Genomic DNA, 26,439 nt, shown 5'->3' with positions numbered 1-26,439 from the left:
TAACAAATTTCATAACGATTCTCTCATAATGATCGGCCAACTATATCCAATTCTTTCCTATATATGTATAGCCTGTTTTAACTGCAAGGGTAGATCAACTTTGGCTCTGCCCGAAGTTAGCTTTCCTTTCTTGTTCTGCTTTATCATAAATACGGTAAATACATTGATATAAATAATATAGTAGGCCTTGAAATATAATAATCGGCGAGAAATGACAAAAATCTCGCAAAATATCCAAAAAGTAATAAAAAATCTAATTTTTCACTCATGAAAACTGGACATTTAAAGTGAAAAACTGATTTATGTTATAGGTAAGTCCGTTAACGAGCATTGTATGATAGTATTGTTTAGCTATCGTCATTTGGCTCACTGGGCTTCTCTATGTTATATTTATTCACACGACTACAGTATATCCATGTAATCTACGAGTAGCCTCGTAGCCTTTAAAATAGTTTATTTTACATTGAAAGCAATAGAGAATTGATATACTATCAAAAAATGTTACAGAGACTGGTTTTCCATTGGGCTTACAGTTAGTCGGGTCACATTTAAAGCTTCGAGGTTGCCTCCTTAAAATAAAATTGCAGCCCTGAAAAATTTATCAGTTAGGATATATGTATGTACTTTGATTTAGGGTCGATATCAGAGTAAGAAAACCACTGGTTTGGTTAAATTAGGTTAGGTTGAGATGACTGTCGAATTAAATAAATCCAAAATACTAAGACATTTTTATACCTGGTACTCGTAGAGTACAAGGGTGTATTAAAGTCGTGTGAATGTATTTAACATAGAGAAGGAATCATCATTTATATAATCTTATATTTAAGCTATAGCTATTGATCAGCGTCAACAGCCAAGTCGATATAGCCCCTGTCCGTTGGTCCGTCCGTATGAACGCGTCGATCTGAAAGACTATAAGAGATATAGCTATAGGGTTTGGCATGGATACTCCGTCAATGTCCACGTAGTTCAAGTTTGTTTCAAAATGTTGCCACGCCCCCTCCCGCCCCCACAAATTGCAATAGCGAAAATTCCGTAGCGCAAGTACTGGAAGGTTTTATAAAAAACTTTGGCAAACTATTTCTACAAGTAATATATATCTGGAAAAAAAATTTCAACCGAATCGGCCAATTTTTGGTGGAGATATACCCATATATACAGGTATTGAAATGTATTGACATCATCTTTAAAATGACATATAGTTTGTTTAAATGATGTTTACACGTTAAAAAATTACAATCGATTGAAATGGAGTTCACAAACGCAGAAATTCGGGCAATTTTGAAATTTTACTTCGCACAGGGAAAAACTGCTGCAGAATCTCGCAGACAGATTATTGCTGTCTTAGGAGATAACAAACTATCAATTCAAGCCGCCGAACAGTGGTTTAGGCGATTCCGAAGTGGCAATTTTGATACCAAAACACCCAAGAATTCCGGACGACCAGTGACCGTTGATCCGGATAAAATCATGGAAATAGTGTTTAAAGTCGAAAAATTTAACAATAAAGCTCGATGTATGAATTCGTCATGAGTTATCCCAAAAAAACCTTTTCGACCGTGTATCAATCTGCGAATCTTTGTTGCACCATAATAAACTTGACTCATTTCTGGAACGGTAAGTCACTGGTGATGGAAAATGGATCACATATGACAAAATAAAGCGTAAAAGATCCTGGTCGAAGCACGGTGAGTCGTCTAAAACGGTGGCAAAGCCAGGGCTGACGGCTTAGAAGGTGTTTCTGAGTTTATGGTGGGATATCAGAGGAATTATCCATTATGAAGTGTTGCCCTTTGGACAAACCATCAATTCTGACCTCTACTGTAAACAACTGGAGCGGTTGAAGATTGAACTTGAACAGAAGCGGCCAGCCATGGTAAATCTTAAGGGCGTTGTTTTCCATCATGACAACGCCAGGCCCCATACATTTTTGGTGACGCGTCACAAGTACGGAAGTTTGGTTGGGAAGTGTTAAGGGGTTACGCCACCCTGAAATTTTCAAAAAATTTCAATATTTTTTTACTTAATTTAAAAGACTATTCTTACGCGTATTTTAAGACGTCCCCGAAGACAATATCTTGATAATTATGGAAGTTATGTTTATTTGAAGTCGGCACGGCAGGAGGGCACCTAAGACACTTCTTTTTCTTCTTTTGCGTTTTTCTCGAAACCACTTTTTTCAAGACGGTGGGCATGATAACTCAAAAACTGTTCAACCGATTGACTTGAAAATTGAAACACATCTTCTTACATAGATTTTCCACAGAGTGACGTAGGATTTTTTCGATCCAATGAATAGAAAATTTTTTTATGCAATTTTTAGTACGAAATTTTTCGCCCAAAAAATTGAGTCAATTTTTAAAGTGCTCTCATTTGCGTAATTTTTTTTTTCTTAAACGGCTACGTCACTCTGTTCCAAATTTATCACTTTTTAAAAAAAAATTTTAACTTGATTGAGATGAAAATTGACACGTGAATCATGCCCACCATCAAGGAGCACTCCGGAAAAACCGATGATCGCCGACATTCATATCTCCGCCATTTTGCATAGAAAACAAGTTTTTTTTTAGAATTTGTAAAGCTTATTAGTTGTATTGAATAGAAATAAAAGTGGAAAAAATCTATCTCAACTAGTTTAGTCACAAGAAATTCCTGAAAAACCGTCCCGTTTCCACGCGGTCAGGGTGGCGTAACCCCTTAATGCATCCACCTAATTAATGCATAGAGACAAGGAATTCTTTAGGAGAGGCATATACAAGTTACCATCAAAATGGCAGAAAAACATCGAAGGCAACCGTACATATAGCATTTAAATCGGACAATGCTAACTATGTTAAAATCGTCGTCAAAAATCAATAAAGAAACCGGTATTTCATTACCTACGCTGGATCCCACTCGGACGTACAAAGTTTGAATTGATAAATTTCAAGCTGAGAGACTCGTTCGCGGAGAAATCAACAGACAAACTGACACACGGACAGGTAGACTCTGTCAAATGTCAAATGACTTCTTGAAAATTGTTGACATTTTGAAGGCGCTCTCGAAAAGCCCCTACTTTGTGCATTTAACGACAAAAAAAAACACGCTAACCTGCCAAAACTGGAAGGCTTCACAAATTCAATCTAAAAATCGAGACCGTTCAGGGCAGAGACCGTACATAGAAAATTTCTGTTAAATTTTGGGCTGTCTCCGCCCCAATATTTTTAAATTCTTCTATCAGAACAACCTTTACCGCGGCCTTTGCTTTAATGGTCCGTTTTTGAATTGGGTTTTAAACGAACCATTTCCACCTGTCTACCATTTCCTACAAATCATAATGGGGTTGATGTCTGAAGGGCTTTTACGTTATGTGCGTTCTTATACCCTTGCAGAGGGTATTATGATTTTTTACTAAAAAGTATATATATTTTTGATCAAGATCACCTCTTGAGTTAATGTAAGCATGTCCGTCTGTCTGTTTCTACGCAAACTAGTCTCTCAGTTTTACAGCTATCGACTTTAAACCTTTCACACACCCTTTTTTTCCTTTGGACGCAGTATATAAGTCGGACCGGCCGCGATTGGCCGACTATATCCTATAGCTGCCATTTAACGATCGGAAATGGATCGGATCGGATTGATCGGAAATGGTATAACTTTGATGTTTTTAGAGAACTCAAAAAATTGATATAATTTTAATGCATTAGTATTAGTAACGAATAGCACAAAGTAGGCTGAGAGCATAAAGTTTCATACGTTTATACTGTGTGGCAGAGCTAGGGCCGAGTTTGAATGCTATAAGAGTTCAAATGAATGCTATTTTTTGGCAAAATAGCTGCCATATAACTGAACTATCGGAAATGACTCAACTTTCGTGTTTTTTAAGATACATAGAAGTCGCTCAGCTGAGACAAGCGAGGGGAAGAGTTATATGCTGGTGTGGGGAGTTAAAAAGGGTCTAAACCGATCTCCCTAAAAGAATGCATGCCAGTAAAGGAGAAATTATAAATGTATATCGACCCTATAAAGTATAAGAACATATAAAGGGGCGCCAAACCAAACACTAATGATTTGAAGAAATGTCAAGGCTCCAAATCACTGAACATTTTCGCCCTGATACACAATTCCGATGGTTTAGCCAGATTGCATGATCAAAATTTAATTTTTTGCTTGTTATTAATTTTTTACGACTAATAACAAAAAAGGGAACACTATTAACAAGATCATTGATACTTCCGGTCTTGTAGTTCTGAACGATGGCTCTGCCACTCACTTCAGCACTCACAACACCCATACTTTACCCATACTGACTTTACCCATATTGACATTTCACTTTGCTCTCCTAACCTTGCTCCATATGCAAACTGGAAAATTGACCAAGACCAAGTGATCATTTTCCCATTATCACTTGTTTGTTTCAAACAACTACCAACCAAAACACGGAGTCGCACCCAAAACGAAATTTCCTACAACAATTTGCCAACTGGGACAAGTTTGAGAAATTAACAGCAACATTAAAGCCAAAGCATCAAGCCAGTTCAAATATAAACCAAGAAGCAGCAAACTTAAAAAAAATCATTTTACAAAGCGGCAATAAATCTATTCCCCAATCTTCGGTTATTAAATCTGAACACAGTGTCCCCTGTTGGAACCACAAGCTAGCTCTTCTTCGTAAATCAAAACAAAAACTATGGCACAAATTAAAAAACAATATTACAACTGAAAACTTAATTAACTACAAAAAAGCCAATGCACTCTTCAAAAGAGAATTAAAATTAGCCAAAAATGCAGCTATGCACGACTTTACATCAGATATACAACTCTTAAACTGAGTATTGTTGTCCCAATTGCTAATCCAAACTCTGACAAAACATTTCTTAAGAGGGGACATCTGAGTAGAATTTTGAAATTTTTTTTTTTAGCTTAAAAAATTCTTTAGGGTCTTAAAAATTACATATTAAAAGATAGAGTCCGGCAAAAGTGTCTACGTGTCTAAATTTTTCATTCTGCGGCGATGCCTCACAGGAATATCCCACAACAATTTTGTGACGTTTTTTGTTCGTGAAAATTGAAAATTTTGTTCAATCACTCACTATTTTGCAAAAAATCAATATATCGAAAAAAAAGTACGTGTGTCGATAGCCGTTGAGATACAGAAACTAACCAAACTTGATTTTTTGTTCTAGATCAAAAATTAAGGACGTTAGGTGTTCGGCCATGGACCCCCTTTAAAAAAATAGGGCCTACGAATAAAGGCTGCAGAGCCGCCATTTTGTTTTCGATTTATTAAAAAAAAATTTTATTGTGTACTTTAAATATAATATAATAAAACCTCATTTACAAATTTTCGATTAGCTGTTTTGATTTGGCCGAAAATATTCCAGAAAACCCGTTTTTTTTTGGCCTGTTACTCAGATGTCCCCCCTTAATTTGTATCGTCCCATTTCACTAAACTCTTGCTTTGCCAAAATTCTCGATAAAATGATAGCCAATAGGCTTTGGTGGCTTTTAACTAGCAACAAACTATTGAATAACAAGAAAGAAAAGCTAACTTTGGGCGGAACCGAAGTTGATATACCCTTGCAGTTAAAACCGAATATATATCGCAAACATCGGATATAGTTGGCCGCTCCTTATGAGAATATCAAAATAAAACCAATTAATTACAATAAAATACCTAACAAGAAAGGAAAGCTAACTTCGGGCGGAGCCGAAGTTGATATACCCTTGCAGTTAAAACCGGATATATATCGCAAACATCGGATATAGTTGGCCGATCCTTATGAGAATATAATAACATAACCCAATTTATTATAATATAAAATCTAAAAAAAAGTCTCCAACTTCTATCTTCAAACGTACCAAAGTTGGTATTTCTACCAAATGCCATTTCCCATCGTTCAGTTATATAGCAGCTATAAGATATAGTCAGCCGATCGTTATAAAATTTGGTAGGTTGGGTCAACTGACCAAAAATTCTGTACTAAGTTTCAGCTTTCTATCTTCAAAAACACGAAATTTCCGATCGTTCAGGTATATGGCAGCTATAGGATATAGTCGGCCGATCCTTATGAAATTTGGCATGTCGTAATGTTTTGCCAAATATAGCTCTTATGTTAAATATGAACTCTCTAACTCTAAAAACACCAAAGTTTTACCATTTCCGATCAATCAGGGCCGATCCCAGTCGCTCCGACTTATGTACTGCGTGCAAAGGAAAGAAGGGTGTGTGCAAAGTTTCAAGTCGATAGCTTTAAAACTGAGAGACTAGTTCGCGTAGAAACGGACAGACAGACGGACAGACGGACATGCTCATATCAACTCAGGAGGTGATCCTGATCAAGAATATATATACTTTATAGGGTCGGAGATGTCTCCTTCACTGCGTTGCACACTTTTGGAGAAAATTATAATACCCTCTGCAAGGGTATAAAAATCAGTTTTGGTCCATTAAAGGTAAATCGGTATCTGAAGTTCTACTCTTGGTAGATCATCTGATCTTTACAGAGAAAAAACCATATCTCACTACTATCTCTGGACTTCCATAAAGCTTTTGAAAAAAATGTGAATTCATACAATTTTAAATCAACTCGTTTCCTGGCACGTCGGCCCCAAAATTATAGGTTACATCAAAAACTTCATGACAAACCGGAAAATAAAAGTGAAAATAGGGAATGCTTTCTCCAGAACGTTAGACCTCCATAATGGAATCCCTCAGGAATCACCACTATCCGTCGTTATTTTTACAATCGCTTACAATAAACTATGTATGCGAAATAATTCAAACTCACAAAGAAATATCGTTCTGCTCCTACGCTGACGATTTCAACATAATTCGCCCTCTTGGTAAACCTAAAAACCTTGATATTTACTTTAGCAACATACTAACTGACATTCGAAACTGGTGTAACTACTCAGGTGCTAGCCTCTCAGTAGAGAAATGCAAGCACATACACATATGTAGGAAATATAACTGTAGGTGCAAACTCACTACATCAGGATTCTATATATATTAGATGTTGACACCCTAAAAATTCTCGGACTTACAATTAATAAAAAACACAACTGGAATTCGCACATAAAATCCCTTATTCCTTCAATACAGAGTAGACTTAATATAATTCTCTCTAGAAACAAACTAAATTGCAGCCCACAAACTTTATTAAATGCAACCAAAGCGCTAATCATCTCTAAAATAGACTATGGTATTTTTATTTACGGATATTCTACAAAATCAAATCTTAAGGGGTTATATACCTTCTTTGTCGAAGAAAAAGAGCAAAGATCGGATTTTTTTTAGGTATGTAGCAATTATTTAATTACAGAGATGTTTTAATTTTTTGATAGTACACTTTATTAACAATGTTTGTGCAAAATTTGGTGCAAAAATGTTAAATAGTTTTTAAGGGGTGGCTGTTTCTCTTAGAGGCTTTTTTTTTTTTTAGAGCCTTGCGGTGACAGTTCCCCTGGTCAAACAGGTCAACTTAAACCATAAAAGTAAAAAAATTTCATTATTTTAGTGTATTTCCTTGTGCTTGAACGATCGATTTTAAAATTTTTATTTTTTTTATTCATACGGGAACGTTTTATGCTAAAATGAACTTTTTGGGCTCTAGAAATTTCACTAAAAAATTCATTTCGGCGAAAAAAAAGTTTGTGCGTGAAAAGTCGATCGTTCAAGCACAGAAGAATTTCATTACGAACATTTTAAAACAAATTTGAAGTAAATGGGTTCAGTAGTTTTCCGCCAATCCATGTCACCGCAAAGTCATTTTTCAAGAAACACATTTCGAGATATTCGCGTTTAAAGTTTCAAGTTCAGTTCAAGGCCGCAATGAGGCGCGCGGTTAGGAGCGCTGTAACTTTTTTTCTACTGCTCCAATCTCTATGAAAATTTGGGAAAATGTTCTTAAGGAGTTTTTCTTCAAGATAAAGCAATAAAAAAATTTTCGATTTTTTGAAAATAAAAAAGGTATATAACCCCTTAACAAAATCAAGACAGTCAACAACGCAGCCACAACGCCAATTTATAACTTATTACACGAATCTCATATCTATCCACTGGAGATTAGACGTGACCATATAACCTCATCTCAACTTAAGTCTTTATCAAATAGCAATGACTCTCCTATCTTGAATCTGGTGAAACAAATCAAAAGATCTAAATTATTCTTTAAATAAAAACTTCAATCTGTCTTAGGAAAAATAGTGCGTTTCTCTATAGATCATAATTTACCTGCTACTCTACCAAAATTCATTAACAATAAGACCGCACCCAATTGGCAACTAAATGAAAATTCAATAAATCTTACTCTCACTACTAACAATAGGCACAACACCAGCCCAGTAATATATCAAAAGCTATTCTCTGAAATTAAAAATACTCTAAAGGACTTCGAATTTATTTATACAGACGCTTCTAAAATAAAGAACACAACCAGCTTTAGCATCCCCTCAATTAACAAATGTATAAATAGCAGTATTCTACCACACTATACATCTACTCAGTCTACTCAGCTGAGTTAATAGCAATTTTCCAAGCCATAACCCTACACAAAAACTCTTAAAAAAAATAGCCATCTGCTCTGAATCACTTTCTTCACTTAAAAATATATCCAACCCCAACACCCAATGCATCTACGCTAAATATATCCGTAACACTCTTTACAATAACCCAAAAATAAAGTTAACTTGGATACCGGGACATGTTCAAATTACAGGTCATGAATTCGCAGATACGTCTGCAAAAGCGGCTTGTTTTTAGACCCCTCCATATGACATCAAACTTTAACTTTCGAGACATCAATAGATACCTAAAATTTACTTTCAAAATCATTTTCCATTACTCCTTTTGAAGAACATATAACCTAATATAATTTTTAGTTTAATCTGTACATTTATAAGAAACATATTCTACCAATACAAAAAACAAATCTAATATCTACATAAGCAGATTATTCCTATCACTATAAGTAAGACGAAGGCCTTGCTGCTATGGCTTTAGTCATAAATTAGCTTATAATTTTAATTATAACCTAATTATTAATAATAATAAATTGATTAAAATGCAATCCAATGATAAATTAAATTTATAATTATGGGATAAAATTAAATTTTAACTTAATTAAATACATTTTATTTTGAAACGAAATCGGAATTCGGACTTAAAACCGTGGCATCACGTAAATCTAAATCACCTTAAAAACTCCGAAATTATTTACTGTATAAAAGTAAAGTAATTTCACTAGTGTTTTAAACATAGCTCGCAAATAACTGTTAATCGATTGTCTTTGTTAGACTATTCAAAAAGTCTTTTTTGAATGTATGTATGTGTGTATGTACAAGTTAGTGGGTCTTGTTTCATTTGGATATTCAGAGAAAATAATTAAAACAAAAAGAGGACGGGAAATACAAAAAAATTATAACTCTGAAAAAATAATGGTAAACAAATACCTTTAGGTTTAGGTTTAATGATAAACGACGATACACTACATTTTTATACAAATGTAAGGATAAAATCGCCAATTTTGAGTGCGCTTGAACGTGTAGTCTTGGCCATCACGGCTTTTTATACCCTTGCAGAGGGTATTATAATTTTGTCCAAATAAAAAAATATTATAATTTTTTGTGCAACGCAGTGAAGGAGACATCTCCGACCCTATAAAGTATATATATTCTTGATCAGGATCACCTCCTGAGTTGATATGAGCATGTCCGTCTGTCCGTCTGTCCGTCTGTCTGTCTGTCCGTCTGTCTGTTTCTACGCAAACTAGTCTCTCAGTTTTAAAGCTATCGTCTTGAAACTTTGCACACACCCTTCTTTCCTTTGCACGCAGTACATAAGTCGGAACGGCCCGGATCGGCCGACTATATCCTATAGCTGCCATATAACTGATTGATCGGAAATGGTATAACTTTGGTATTTTTAAAGTTAGAGAGTTCAAATTTTAGGTGAGAGCTATTTTTGGCAAAATAATACGACATGCCAAATTTCATAAGGATCGGCCGACTATATCCTATAGCTGCCATATAACTGAACGATCGGAAATGACCCAACTTTCGTGTTTTTGAAGATAGAAAGCTGGAACTTGATACAGATTCTATTTTTGGTCAGTTGATCCAACCTACCAAATTTCCGACTATATCCTATAGCTGCCATATAACTGAACGATCGGAAATGGTATTTGGTAGAAATATCAACTTTCGTATTTTTGAAGATAGAAGTTTGGGACTTTTTTTAGATTTTGTATTGTAATAAATTGGAGTATATATTCCTATTCCCATAAGGATCGGCCAACTATATCCGATGTTTGCGATATATATCCGGTTTTAACTGCAAGGGTATATAAACTTCGGCTCCGCCCGAAGTTAGCTTTCCTTTCTTGTTTTTCGTTAAAATTTAATCTTTTTTATTTAAAATTTTTAATCGACTTTTTCGGTCAATCGGTCTTTTAATGCGGGTCTCTTAGTGAGCGATGTTCAGTAGGCGAGAATTTAACGAATCTCTCAACGTAAAACACTCAACCCAAAACCAAAGTCAAAAGAAAGTAAGTGTCCTGCTCTGAGAGAGAGTGATTGGTAAAATTTCATTCGGTTGTTCTCATAAACTGAACATAAGGAAAAAAGTTTAACCGTTATTTTCGAACTATGGTTTTAAAGAAATCTTAATTTTATCAATTTTTAACGCAGCTAAGTTACAAATTCAACACTTCTAATGGATCAATAGAACTTTTCACTTTTCAGAAATTGAAGCGAAATTTGAGTGGAAGTTTTTTGTGTAGCACCTGTGACATTCTTGATCAGCATTACCCGCTGATTCGATTTAAAAATGTTCGCATCTCTGTTTCTACGTAAACTAGTCTTTCAGATATTAAGCTATCGAATAGAAACTTTGTCATATCTTTCCTTCCCTTATTTTTATACCCTTGCAGAGCGGATTATAATTTTGGTCAAAAGTGTGCAACACAGTGAAGGAGACATCTCCGACCCTATAAAATATATATATTCTTGATCAGGATTTATATCCTATAGCTGCTATACAACTGATTCATCGGAAATGTTACAACTTTTGGGTTTTTAGAGTTAGAGAGTTCAAATTTTACATGAAAGCTATTTTTGGCAAAATAATACGACATACGCCCGGGATCGGCCATATAACTGCCACCATATCGGCTGCCATATAACTGACCGATCGGAAATTACCCAACTTTCGTGTTTTGTGTTTTGTAAGAAAGCTGTAACTTAATACAGATTATATTTTTGGTCAGTAAATCCGATCTACTAAATTTCTTAACGATCGGTCCTATATCTTTAAGATAGAAGCTTGAGACTTTTTTTTATATATTTTATTGTAATTAATTGGTTTTATTATGATATTATCATAAGGATCGGACAACTATATCCGATGTTTGCGATATTTCCGGTTTTAACTGAAAAGGTATATCAACTTTGGCTCCGTCTGAAGTTAGCTTTTCTTTCTTGTTTAAATTAGAACTATCGGAATTATTAGGTATTCTATTGCCACAACTGAGCCGATGTAGTAAGCTGTAAGGTTTTCAAAATGATTGGATATCCTTTAATCGAACCGAATTGTTGTAATTTGCACAATTACAATAAATCCTTCTAGTTTGGGAGTAACAGTAACAAAAATAACACCTCATTATAAATTCAAGACGTAATAGGAAGATTGTAGTCGAGTTTAGAGCACCACTTAGGTATATTTACATAAATACAATGTGTATAATTGACGAAAACATTAAAATGGTTTTGCTAATAAGCAGATTATACTATATTTATTTGTATTTATCATCACAAGTAGCAGTAGTGCTAATGACAATAAAATTTGTGAGCATCGTTTTATTGAATTTGTTAACACATTTGTGTAATATTTTGTCAACATCGATTGCCTGACCGTGAGATTAAAAAAAATTTATTTTTACCAAGAAAGGAAAGCTAACTTCAGGAAGAGCCGAAGTTATACTCATCTTAAGTGACAGTATAAAGTATAAAATAAATATCCCAAATATTGAATTTAATCGGCTAATCTCCATACGAATTTCAATTTCATATAATACAAATTTTGAAAAGCTTATATTTAAAAAAAAAAATGATACATATACAACTTCCAATCGGCCGATCCCCGTCATATGTGTGGAACAGATCACGCTTTCGCAACTTAAGAACCAGTGAAGCTGGTTCATGTCATTTGAGGAGTTTTTTAAATCTCCAATTCTCTTTCTTCAAGGTTATAACGCTCTAGATTTAAACGATTTAAATTATTTTACTTTTGGAGATAGCCCTGAGATGTCGCAACTTTTGATATATCAAGATATAAGATGTAACTGAGTCATATAAGTGGAGTAAACAATTTTGTACAGCCACGTTTGTACAGCTTCTAAGTTTTTCAGACATATATACGTAGAAATATACATACGTACATAATATGTACTAGAGGTTTGCAGGAATACATTCTTATTGCCTTAGCCATAGAATATATCCGAATGGAATAGAATAAATGAGTGCAAGAGACACAACAAATTGAGTGAGAGGGAGTGAGAGAGTTAGAGAGCCCATCGTTCTAACTGATGGGCATTCTCTTGCTTTGAAACCGAGAGAGTTGGGGTGGAAAGCAAATACAGTGCTTTTGGAATGAGGAATGCAGCCGAATGTCTCAAATGGGTTTTAACACACTCTATACCAGTGGTGCCCAAGCTCTGCATACGGGAGAGCAAACTCCCATACCAATGCAAAAAATCACCAATGCATTGGTGCAAGAATTTTTTTCCCATCCATGTGGGTGCACTGAAAAATAAAATTATAGTCACATTTACAAAGGGTCTAAAAAAATCAATATAAAAAAAATACATTTTATTACAGCAATTAAAAAAAGGACCTAAATTGTTTACAACAGCTTATTATTATACTATGAAAAATATGCAGAGCTTATTACTTTAAAAAAATGTTCTGCGAAGAACAAATTCATCGCTTCAGATCGACCATTTTGGCAGAAACAAAAACAAGAATGAATTTCTTGCAGTGAAAAGTTTTTGGCACTCCAACAACTAAATTCATTCGGATTAGCACGATTAAGGAGAATAGGGAAAACACGAAAAATTTTTATTGTAATTGCCCTTTGCCTATGCTGGGACCAACGAAGCTTATGGCGTGAGCAACGGAACCTTATGGCGTGAGCAGTCACACACAACTCCGTTATGCATGAGCATTTCCAACAACAAATGAGCAGCGAGAGTAATGGGATAAGCACTGCTCTATGCATTCATTTATTTTCTTCTGTGGAGTAAAAAGCTTCTTTCAATACTTCTTTAATAATGAGGGAGTTGACAAAAAGGTAAATTATAATGAAAGTGTTTTTTTTTGCGATTGTATGAATAATTATTTTATACGTATGGTTTTTAACCGTTAGTATTATTTTCTTAGTGTTTTTTGGTTAGTTTTCTTGTGAGTTTTTTCAATTTAAATTATGTTACAAAATTTTTTGGTTGTTCATGGATGATGGATAGTGGGGGCTTGAGAATGGGCGGGACGACCGCTAGGCATTGCTTCGCCCGCCACAGGCCCCAACTCTCCACCCTACCGCCTCTCCTGCTCGATGCTCCTGAGCCTCTGCATTAACGCTGCAGCAAAAGATGCTACTGCGTCCCAGAGCATCTGGGCTTCCAGCATTACCTCCAGCATTGACAACGTGCCTGGCGTCCTCGACAATCGATCTCCCGCACTCCGGGCACCAGTCATCCTCCGCGTGGCCAAAACGTTCAGGTATTGCCGGAAGCAGCCATGTGCACTCAAGACCTGGGTCAGGTAAAAGACGACCTGCCCGTGGCTTTGCAGCACCCACCTTTTAAGGTTAGGAATGAGGGTGTGTGTCCATCTTCCCTTCGTCGACGCGTCCCAGCAGTCCTGCCAGGCTGTGAGCGACCTCTCCTTGGCGTCCTCTCTTGCAGCTGTAACGGGGGTGCCGCCGGCACGCTCATTGCGAGCACGGGTTTCCTTAAGCTCCTTGAGCTCTCGAGTGCGCTCCTTCAGCGGGACCATCCCCGCAATGACCAGAATGGGGTCGTCGGAGACTGTCCTGAAGCTGGACGCGACTCTTATATCACCCAGCCTGTAAACTGCATCTACTCCTCTCCTGTAGCTGGGCGTATTCATCGCCTCAGCCCAGATGGGCGCTGCATACAAAATTTGCGCCGAGGCAACGCTCACGAGGAGCCTTCTGCTGTTCTGCTTGGGGCCTCTGGTGTTTAGAAGGATCCTGGCGAGGCCCCTGGTAGTGGCTGCAGCCTTGCCCTGGATATAATCAAGATGCTCGCGGAAGGCGAGCCGGTCGTCGATCACACCCAGATATTTTATGGCCCGCTGGGAGGTTATGGCCATTCCACCAACCCGGATTGTCGCCGTGTTCAACAACTTGCGGCTGCTGACCAGCACCGCTTCGGTCTTTTGGGGGGCTTCGCTTAGACCGGCATTTTGGAGCCACATCTCCATTGCCTTGATTGCTTTTTTCGCCGCTCTCTCCGCTTCCTCCCTGTGCTTGGCCACAATCACCAACGCTACGTCGTCTGCGAAGCCTTTGTATGTATGTATGTGTAACTGCTCGCACGACGGCGTAAAAATGTTTTGGCTTCCAAATTTCAATTTAAATTTCTCTTTTCTGTTTTCAATGCGCCGATGTGGTAGTTAGTAGAACAAATAGTATTTTAAATCACTGCCAATGGAATCTGGGTGATGCATAGAGAACGCATAGAGTAGTTTCTCTGTGTACAATTTTTCTAAGTTCAAATCCTCCTGAGGTACATAAGGTATTTCGAGGTATTTAAAGCATTTTAATGTATTTAAAACCTACGCATTTTCCAATTATGTTGGAGTCAATTCTGATTCATCTTTTTACAAAAAATCGTATTTTTTTTTTAAATATATTATTTTAAAACTATCCATGTACTGAGCCTCACTTACTGAGAAAGTAGGAGCAATGCGTCTGTAACTTTTTAACGAAGTAAGGTATCGGTCTTATTGAAATTGAAATATATATTCAAAGGCATTTTAAGCAACTAAATAAAAGTAGGCGTGGCATGAAAAAAGGCGAAATTTAATTTTATTTTTATTATAAAGTTTATTTGCTTTCCAACAAGTAGGTAATTTTTGCATTTTGTTGACTTTGAATATAACTTCATCTTATTAGAATCTCAAGTCTTTCTTTGCCTCGATTTGAGGAACATTGGAACGACTTTCTAAAGTCAATGACATAACAGCATCTCGATTCTGTGGCATAACTCTCAGCAAAAACAAATTTTGTTGCATAATTTATTGCTCGTGGAAACAAGAAGCTATTAAGTTGGGAAGCAGAATAATTTATAGGTACGGCTTAGGCATTGGAAAAGTTTGGCATCAAAGCTCTTTCCAAAAAAAATTGTTTGAACTGGCGCTACAACAAGATTTCCTTTTTAGGGGCTTCCTGTACTGGAGCTACAAATATAGGGGCGGGAGGGGGCGTGGAAAAAATTTGAAACAAACTTGAACTGCGTGGGTATTATAGAAGTGGTACTCTGCTCGGTATTTTGTTATACCCTTGCGGTGGGTATTATAATTTTGTCCAAAAGTGTGCAAAGCAGTGAAGGAGACATCTCCGACCCTATATATTCTTGATCAGGATCACCTCCTGAGTTGATATAAGCATGTCCGTTTGTCCGTCTATCTGTCCGTCTGTCTTTCTTTCAGTATTAAAGCTATTGTTTTGAAACTTTGCACCCACCCTTCCTTCCTTTGCACGCAGTATATATGTAAGTCGTAACGGCCGGAATCTGCCGACTATATCCTATAGCTGCCATATGTATAACTGATTGATCGGAAATGCTATAACTCTGGTGTTTTTAAAGTTAAAAAGTTCGGTTTTTTAAACGAATGTTTTTTTTTGACAAAATACGACATGCCACATTTCATAAGGATCGGAAAACTATATCCTACAGCTGCCATATAACTGAACGATCGGAAATGACGCAACTTTTGTGTTTTTGAGAATAGAAAGTTGGAACTTCGTACAATTATATTTTTGGTCAGTTGATCCGACCTACCAAATTTCATAACGATCGGCTGACTATATCTTATAGCTGCCATATAACTGAACGATCGGAAATTGCTTCGGATATACTGGTATTTGGTAAAATTACCAACTTTGGTATTTTTGAAGATAGAAGCTAGTTTGGCTCATTTTGTTAAATTAAAAAAAAATTATAAGTTGAATAAATTTAAAAAAAATTATAAAATTTGTTGTAAAAAGATGAATTAGAATTGACTCTAACATAATAAGGGAAATTCGTATGTTTTTTTTTTAAATACATTATACCTCGAAATACCTTATTTACCTCAGTGAAATCTTTAAGCTTCACGTCGCGAGCCGTTTCATGGTGAAATTTTCTTAGAATTCTTCGTAGATTCCGATTATGAGGGCCAATTTTTGCGACAAAAAATTGACCCACCCTAGTAAATATATTCTTGATCAGGATCAACTCCTTAGTTGATATAAGCATGTCCGTCTATCAGTCTGTCTGTTTCTACGCGAACTAGTATCTCAGTTTTAATCTGGTCAGTTAACTGATTTTTGGTCAGTTAATCCAACCTACCAAATTTCATAACGATCGGTCGACTATATCTTTTAGCTGCCTTATAACTGAAGGAGCGGAAATGGTATTTGGTAGAAATACCAACTTTAGTATTTTTGAAAATAGAAGCTTGGGACTTTTTTTTAGATTTTTTATTGTAATTAATGGGTTTTATTATGATATTTTCATAAGGATCGGCCAAATATATTCGATGTTTGCCATATATATCCGGTTTTAACTACAAGAGTATATCAACTTCGGCTCCGCCCGAAGTTAGCTTTCCTTTCTTGTTTATTTATCTTTTATTGTAGTACTAAGACAAAAAAAAAACATTTATGTCCGGTAAATAAAGGTTCAAGGGAGCCCGTCTTTCATTTTGTCATCCGACATGTCCGTCACTTATTTTTACAGCAATTGTAATATAATGCAATTAAAAATAATAATAATAAAGTGATTATACTCACTTCACTTTTAAAAATAAATTCAATTTTTAAAAACACAAACAACCTCACTCATAAAATCGCACCCTGAACCCCAATGGTAAGGAGGACACGCTTTCCATCTACATAGGCTACTCTCGAAATTGATTTAGTGATACTTAAAGTTGGTATTGAAGTAAAAGCGAGAATCAACAGAGCTAAAGAGTAAAGATTATAGAAGATATTTATGATCTCTGCTCTCACACTGGTTCGATGTGAACGTTGTATTTTTGTATTTTTGATTGGATTATAAATTTAGGAAAACAATTAAAATATAAATACATTTTAAACAAGAAAGGAAAGCTAACTTCGGACGGAGCCGAAGTTTATATACCCTTGCAGTTAAAACCGGATATATATCGCAAACATCGGATATAGTTGGCCGATCCTTATGATTATGATTTATCATAATAAAACCAATTAATTACAATAAAAAATCTAAAAAAAAGTCCCAAACTTCTATCTTCAAAAATATGAAAGTTGATATTTCTACCAAATACCATTTCCGATCGTTCAGTTATATGGCAGCTATAGGATATAGTCGATCCTAATGAAATTTCGTAGGTCGGATTAACTGACCAAAAATATAATCTGTACCAAATTCCAGCTTTCTATCTTCAAAAACACGAAAGTTGGGTCATTTCCGATCGTTCAGTTATAAGGCAGATAAGATTATAAGATATAGTCGGCGGATCCTTATGAAATTTGGCATGTCGTAATTTGTTGCCAAAAATAGCTCTCATGTCAAATTTGAAGTCTCTAACTCTAAAAACACAAAAGTTATACCATTTCCGATCAATCAGTTATATGGCAGCTATAGGATATAGTCGGCCGATCCCGGCCGTTCCGACTTATATACTGCGTGCAAAGGAAAGAAGGGTGTGTGCAAAGTTTCAAGACGATAGCTTCAAAACTGAGAGACTAGTTCGCGTAGAAACGGACAGACAGACAGACGGACAGACAGACGGACAGACAGACGGACAGACGGACATGCTCATATCAACTCAGGAGGTGATCCTGATCAAGAATATATATACTTTATAGGGTCGGAGATGTCTCCTTCACTGCGTTGCACACTTTTGGACAAAATTATAATACCCTCTGCAAGAGTATAAAAATAAGAAGTTGGTGTCTCAGCCTGATTTGAGATGGATTCACTCCGTACATCAGCCAAGCACTCTACCACTCGACTATCCCTCATTCGTTGTCGCGTTCCGCTGGAACGGGTTAAGAACCCGCTGGAACCCCATTCCAGCGCTGGGACCCGCCACTTCTCTTTCTATGAGATGCCCATCAATGTACTGTGTAATCTTTGATTAAATCTTCAAAACCACTTAAGTTATGGCATTTTCGATCAGTTAGTTATCATATAACTCGGCCGTTTCCGTCCGTTCCGTTCCGGCACACGCAGTGCACGTGCAAAGGAAAACAGGTGTATGCCTCGCAAACATTTTGCAGAATAATAATGCCCTCTGCAAAGATTTATCTATGGAAAATCCGCAGTTTTAGTCCGTTTGTATGGGGAATTGTTTATATGAATTTGGGTGTATCTCCTCCAAAATATCTGCTGCAGGCAATTTGGATGAAATTTGTTTAACAGATATGTATGTATATTAGCTATAGAAATAGATTGGCATCAAAAGTTTTTCAAAAAACCTTTCAGTACAGGCGCTAGTACTGACTAGTCTACGAGTACCGGGTATAAAGAGGCCCAAGCTTTAAAAGTCCTAAGTCTATCTTCAAAAAAACAAAATTTTTTTTTTTTTTTTTTTTTTTACCAAATACCATTTTGGATTGTTCAAATATGTGGTAAAAAAAACCTTAAAAATATAATTTGTAGAAGGTTTAAACGTTAGAAGATTATAAAATTCATAGATGGGACATCAGGGCCCAAAACGTTAAACTTTTTCCGTCGAGCTTGTTGGTGAGGGGGGAACGCACATGCATACGATTCTATTTTTAGGACTTCTTAGAATTTTTAGAATGTGTCAAAAATTAAATGTGTGCCTTTGTATGTATGTGTCCCTACTCGCACGACGGCGTCAAAATGTTTTGCGCCGATCAATGCGCCGATGTGGTAGTAGTGCAAATAGTATTTTTGATCGTTACTCATCGAAACAGGGTGGTAGCGTAATGTTTGTGACTGCTCACGCCATAAGCTTTGTTGGTCCCAGCATAGGCAAAGGGATACACTTACACTACACTACAGCATAGGCATACACTTACAATAACAATATTCTCCTCGATCATACTAATCCGAGTGCTTTTTGTTGTTGGAGTGACGAAAACTTTTCACTGCAAGAAATTCATTCTTGATTTTGTTTCTGCCAAAATGGTCGACCTGAAGAGATGAATTTCTTTTTCGCAGAACATTTTTTTTTTAAGAAGCTCTGCATTATTTTTATACCCTTGCAGAGGGTATTATAATTTTGGTTAAAAGTATGCAACGCAGTGAAGGAGACATCTCCGACCCCATAAAGTATATATATTCTTGATCAGGATCACCTCCTGAGTTAATATAAGCATGTGCGTCTGTCTGTTTCTACGCAAACTAGGGAAGTTTTTAAGCTATCGACTTGAAACTTTGCACACACCCTTCTTTCCTTTTATATGGAAAGAAGGTATATAAGTCGAATGGGCGGGATCGGCCGACTATATCCTATAGCTGCCATATAACTGATTGATCGGAACTGGTAGAACTATGGTGTTTTTAGAACTAGAGTCAGTTTTTAGAGTTTTAGTTCAAATTTTACACGAAAGCTATTTTTGACAAAATAATACGACGTGTCAAATTTCATAAGGGTCAGCCGACTATATCCTATAGCTGCCATATAACTGCTTGATCGGAAATGCTATAACTTTGGTGTTTTTAGAGTTAGAGAGTTTGGATTTTGCATGAGTGCTATGTTTGGCAAAATAATACGACCTGCCTAATTTCATAAGGCGGATCGGCGGACTATATCCTATAGCTGCCATATAACTGAACGATCGGAAATGGCCCAGCTTTCGTGTTATTGAAGACAGATAGTTGAAACTTCGTACAGATTTTATTTTGGCTTAGTTGATCCCACCTACCAAATTAAGCTGACATATAACTGAACGATCGAAATGGTGTTTAGTAAAAATACCAATTTTTTGTATTTTTGAAGATAGAAGCTTGGGTTTTTTTTATTCTTTTTTTTTTTTTTTTTTTTATAGATTTGGTATTGGTAGGGTAGAGGTAGAGGTAGAGGTAGAGGTGGTAGAGGGCTTGGTCAAAAGTATGCAACGCAGTGAAGGAGACATATCCGACCTATAAAGTATATATATTCTTGATCAGGATTACCTCCTGAGAATGCCCGCCTGTCTGTTTGTTACTACGCGAACTATTCTTTTAGTTCGGGATCAGCCGACTATATCCTATAGCTGCCATGTAACTGAATGTAACTGATTGATCGGAAATACAGATTCTATTTTTAGTCAGTTCATCTGATCTGCCAAATTTCATAGGGACGGCCGTTTATATCTGAACTGAACAATGGGAAATGGTATTTGGTAAAAATTGGAATTTTTGTATTTTCAAGGATAGAGGCTTGGGACTTTTTTTTTAAATTATTTATTTTACTAAATTGGTTTCATAATCAAATTCTCATAAAGATCGGACGACTATATCCGATATTTGTGATTTATATCCGATCTTAACTGCAAGGGATCAATTTCGGATCCGCCCAAAGTTAGCTTTACTTTATTGTTTTTTTCAGTGATTGAAAATTCTATGCTAATGCATCAGAGTATTTTTTTTTTGCTCCCGCTATTTGAATGAGAGCAACTTCAAAAATGCTACGAGAGCGACGCAGTTGCTACGAGAGCACAATATTCTTTTCGTTGGCTCTGCTCTCATCTCGCTGTCGATGTTTGTGCTATTGGTACAACTACAAATAGCGTGTCGCGCATTTTCTTGCTATTGCTATAGCTCCGTGCTCTTCCGTTCAGTGTTACAGAGCAGAGCAGAGACCAGCCGTTTTGATTTTGTGCTCTCTGCTATGCTACAGAGTCGATCGAAAACAGAGCAATAGCGGGAGCAGAGCAATATTTTTACTCGTTTTTTTTTTATCGCATCATTTTTAAAACCGTAAAAGATTAACTTTCTGACATAGACGTGTAAAACACGGCGCCAAATTTGATGTTTTATTTCTTTTGATTGCTTTGTGTGAATCATCGTTATCGGCAATTAACCCGTTTTATTGTTTTTTCTTACAGATTTACAATAGAATAGCACCTCAACAAAGAATTTTTTGAAACAAAAAACAAAAATTACCTTATTATTATTCATGAAGTAAGTAATAAGTAAAAAGTAAGTAAAATCACTAATATAATTTTTATATTTTAGAGTGCATACGAGTTTGTGTACTCGGACAAGTCGCTGTTTAAAGAGGATGTTATAATCCATACCATCCATTATATAAGTTTTGTGCAAAGAAAATGTACGTACACAGCTGATCACAATCTAAGATAAATTAAGAGACGATGAAGCTTTGACGTAGACTGCTACAATACCCAGGCAGATCCCTTTTTTGTCAAAAGGGGTTTTTAATTTTGGTTGTACATACAGACATACCAAAAATACACCAACTTTAATACGCAACTTTTAATGGAGTAAGGGCCATTACAGGTCATTTGCTAAGCTAGACCAAGTTGAATTATATAATTTAATGTTTATATAACCCGTCCCCTACATTTATTAACAAACAAGAAAGGAAAGCTAACTTCAGGCGAAGCCTGAAAAAAAAAAACAAATTAAAAAAAAAAACAAATAAAAAACAATTAAAATAAAAACAAAACAAAAAAAATATCGCAAACATCAGATAGTTGCTCAGATATAGTTGCCCGATCCTTATGAGAATATCATAATATAACCAGTTTATTACAATGAAAAACCTAAAAAAAAATACCAGGCTTCAATCTTCAAGAAAACCAAAGTTTGTATTTTTATCAAATATCAAATACTTTTTCATTCCAAATAAATTTTATACAAAATAACTCTCCAACTCTAAAAACACCAAAGTTATAGCATTTCCGATCAGTTATATGGCAGCTATATCTATAGGTCGACCGATCCCGGCCGTTCCGACTTATATACTGCGTACAAAGGAAAGAAGGGTGTGTGCAAAGTTTTAAGTCGATAGCTTTAAAACTGAGAGACTAGTTCGCGTAGAAACGGACAGACAGACGGACAGACGGACATGCTCATATCAACTCAGGAGGTGATCCTGATCAAGAATATATACTTTATAGGGTCGGAGATGTCTCCTTCACTGCGTTGCACACTTTTGGACAAAATTATAATACCCTCTGCAAGGGTATAAATATGTTGACTTGCGAAATTCTCTTGGAAATTCTCGTTTTTGCATTGCATTGTCACTGGAAATACAATGTGGATCTATTTTCAAAACCCAAAATGAAAAAAATCCTATATTATCCCAGCCCAGCCGGCCCAATCCCAATATCGGCCAAACCGTTTCGGCCGCAAAGCCATGCTGAGCGTTTTCCGGGATCAGGCCGGAATCGTTTGGTATGAGCTCCTAAATCCGAGTGTAACCGTTGATGGCAAACGCTACCAGCAACAACTGGAAGAATTGAAAGAATTTCTGCTCCAAAAACGCCCGCAAAAATGCCCAGAATCGGGAAACTCCTGTCTCATATGCATAGACCTGGTAGCCTAAGATAGCGCTACTAAAAATTGCAAAGTTTCATTTTATTATATACCCGGTATAGACTATATTATACCCGGTACTCATTTGTTTCACCCCTTCCTCATTTAGTTTAATCTTTAACGGTATGGATTCTCAGTATAAAATTTTTGTTGCATACTTGTGCGCTTGGGCAATACAACAACTGTTTAAGCATTGAACACTATTATATATACAAATTCTTAAGTTTGAGTTTCAAGGGATCGGACCCATGAAATAAGAGACAAACAGCATGGTCTAAAACCGATCCCCTGCAGCCTAACACAAACACATACATAAGTGGTGCGCTTATCGCACTTGAGAAAGGGTCGCATAGAATGTCAGCGTGCAGTGCGTTGATAAGTAGTTTTAAATAGATTTAAGATTTTCATGTATCGTACTTATAAGAGAACTTTACCAAATAAAATCAGTTTCCGAAAGGAACTCATTGGAGTAAGACCTACTTATTTAGGGCTCCTCTTACAACAACAACAAATCTACGGCCATTCTACCGATTAATTTGGGAAGCAGACTAAAAAGTCTATAACCACTATAAATTATCCGATTTGGCTGATTTTTGATTTGTAGGCGTAGATTAGCCATTGGAACTGTTTGGCATCAAACCATGTTCCAAAAACATAAAATAATTGGCGCTAACACCTGATTTTTTTTTTCGGAGGGGGTCGGAGGTAGGCGTGTCAATATTAAAAAAAAAAGAATTGATCTGCGTGGGTTTCATACGATCCAAAGTTCCAAATCTGATAGTTCTATCTCTTATAGACTTCGAAATCTACGCGTTCAAAGTTTTAGCCCGATTAAATGGGAAATTGTATATACATACAATACTGGACAAAATAATAAGTACACTCGTGTACGGTTTCTTTAACTTCTCGTAAAAGTTTTTTAATGATCATAAAGAAAAACTCAAATTTACTTATAGCTTTTATATGTATATAAAATTATAAAAATGGTTAACATAGGCATTTTTCAATTCATTTATAAAGTTTGTGGTTGATTATATCTAAAAAACATAAAAAAGGGTTGGTCAAAATAATAAGTACACCAATTCTTCAAACTCAATAACTCAAAACTTAACAACAATTTTTCAACATTTTCTTGATTTCCTTAATCTATAACTAGTATCCAGTATATCCACCCTTATTTTGTAAAACTTTGGCGATTCGTTTTGGCATACCAGCAATAAGCTTGCGACAAGTATCCACTGGAATGTCATACCAGGTTTTTTGGACAAATGTCCACAATTCTTCGGCATTTCGAAAAGTTTTTGTTCCGATACGACGTTTTAAGTGCTCCCATAGGTTCTCTATCGGATTTAAGTCCGGAGACTGGCTTGGCCAACTCATAAGATATACTCCGTTTTCGGTAAACCAAGCCTTGACCAGCTTTGAGGTGTGTTTTGGGTCGTTGTCTTGTTGAAAGACCCATCTCAAAGGCATGTTTTCCTCAGAATATGGTAGCATAACGTCAGCGAGTATGCTTTTATACCCAAATCGGGTGATTATATCGGTTATGCGATGTATCCCCAAACCATTATGCATCCGCCTCCGTGCTTAACGGTCTTCTTCGTGTACCTGGGGTCGAATTGTTTACCTTTTGGGCGTCGTACATAACGTATAGAGTCGTTACCAAAAAGGTATATTTTTGTTTCGTCGCTCTATAAGACATTGTTCCATTTTTTAGATCCTTCTGGTCCAGACCATGCCAAATGATTTTGTGCAAACTGGCGCCTCATCTGTAAATTTTTTTTCCGAAGTAAAGGAACTTTTCTGGCTATATGTCCTGTTAGGCCGGAACCTTTAAGTCTGCGCCGAACCGTTCGAGATGATATTTCATTGCCGATTTCAGCGACAATGGACTTGGAAGACATAAAGGGATCTTTTTTTTGCCAGACTGACGATGCGGGTGCCCGTCGTTTGGGAAGATTTCTTCTTTCTTCCTCGTTTTTCGGTAGGATCTTTCGATTTTAAGGCATTCTGAACAAAACACACCGAGCGTCCAAGGCTTGCCGCAATTTCTCGTAGACTTTTTCCTTCTTGTTGAAGATTCAAGGCAATCTTCTTTTCTTCCAGGGTGCAATGCTTTTTTCGGCCCATCTAAAGAATTTTTTGTAACCCAAATTCACTTAAAATGCAACAAGTCATTAAAAATAAACATACCATAGTCCAATGCTAAACTTAATCCTTTCAAATTTGTGAATAATAGAAGTGTACTTATTATTTTGACCAGACCAAAAACGCCCATCCAGAACAAATTTAGGCTTATAAATTTAACACTATAACCTTTCAAAATATAATCAACTGGCAGCCCTGCATTCGATATGGGAATATCTCCTCCAAAAATGGGCCGATTTGGATGGAATTTGTTCAGATATATATTACCTATAGAAATAGTTTGGCAGCAAAAGTTTTTCAAACGACCTTCCTACAGAAATTCGCAATTTGTGGGGTCGGGAGAGGGCGTGGCTTTAAACAAACTTGAACTGCGTGGGTATTGTAGGAGTCTCCATGCCAAATCCTATACCTCTATCCTATAGTCTTTCAGATCCACGCGTTCATACGGACAGACGTTCTGTCTATCCTTCTGTCTATCTTTCTGTCTGTTTTGAACACAAACTAGTCTCTCAGTTTTAAAAATATCGACTTTAAACTTTGGACACACCCTTCTTTCCTTTGCACGCAGTATATAAGCCGGCCACATTGGTTTCAACAACTTTCAACTTTTTTTGTCTTTAAATTTTTTGTTAAAATTATAATAGCATCTGCAAGGGTATAAAAAAACTTAACATCATCAATGAAAAGAGAAATCAATGACAAGAATATTGTTCGAATTATTAAATGCAAATTTCAATTCAATTCATAAAACAAGAAAGAAATAGCCTTTAATATACCCGGTACCCATCTCTTCCACCCTCACTTTAACCAAAGATTATAAAGTACATAGATGGGACATCAGGGCCCAAAACGGTCAACTTTTTGCGTCGAGCTTGTTGGTGAGGGGGGAACGCACATGCATACGATTCTATTTTTAGAACTCATTACATGTATCCGTCAACAAAAATGTGAACCTATGTATGTATGTGTGACTGCTCGCACGACGGAGTAAAACTGTTTTGGCTTCCAAATTTCAATTTCAATTTCTCGTTTCTGTTTTCGATGCGCCGATGCGGTAGTTGGTAGAGCAAATAGTATTTTTGATCGCAGCAGATCGAGACAGGATGGTATCGTAATGCATAGAGTAGTTACTCTTTGTGTAATTTTTCTGTGTTCAAATTCCTCGTAAGGACTTTGAACTTTTTCTTTCTTTTATAATCATTTTTTTTTTTATTTTTCTTTAATTGTAATGTTTTTCTTTAATTTTACAATTGTACAATTGTTTAATTTTTCATTATGTCCTGCTAATAAAATTTCAAGGGAGTCCTTCCGGCATTTTGTCATCCGACACGTCCGTCACGTATTTTTACTTTAATTGTTATAGAATGCAATTAATAATAATAATAATAACGTAAAAATTAAAAGTAAAAAAAAAATAATAAAAAAAAAGTAAATATAAAAAGAATCATAAAACTAAAACTTTATCAAAATCAAAACAACCGCCCGCTAATGAAGTCGAACCCAGGACCCCATGAATAAGGACCATGCA

At 36.2% G+C, this 26,439-nt stretch overlaps 1 protein-coding gene across 7 annotated transcripts in view; it reads left to right on the top strand.

The window, feature by feature from the left end:
* The window catches only part of disco-r (disco-related basonuclin zinc finger protein), a 187,077-nt gene that overhangs the window by 17,071 nt on the left and 143,567 nt on the right, over window positions 1-26,439 (top strand). For 4 of the 7 annotated variants that reach the window (XM_043211319.2, XM_043211318.2, XM_043211316.2 and 1 more), the window contains exons 3-4: window positions 21,311-21,386; window positions 21,441-21,534. The gene's annotated coding sequence lies outside the window, so the exon portion shown is untranslated. Of the gene's footprint in view, window positions 1-21,310; window positions 21,405-21,440; window positions 21,535-26,439 lie in introns of all 7 variants that reach the window. The other 3 variants (XM_070282992.1, XM_070282995.1, XM_070282994.1) reach the window with 2 other exon arrangements.

This window comes from Drosophila bipectinata, chromosome XR (assembly GCF_030179905.1).
Source record: "Drosophila bipectinata strain 14024-0381.07 chromosome XR, DbipHiC1v2, whole genome shotgun sequence".
NCBI lineage: Eukaryota > Metazoa > Arthropoda > Insecta > Diptera > Drosophilidae > Drosophila > Drosophila bipectinata.
The sequence above is the reverse complement of the archived record's forward strand: the minus strand, read 5'-3'. Positions and strand labels throughout refer to the sequence as shown.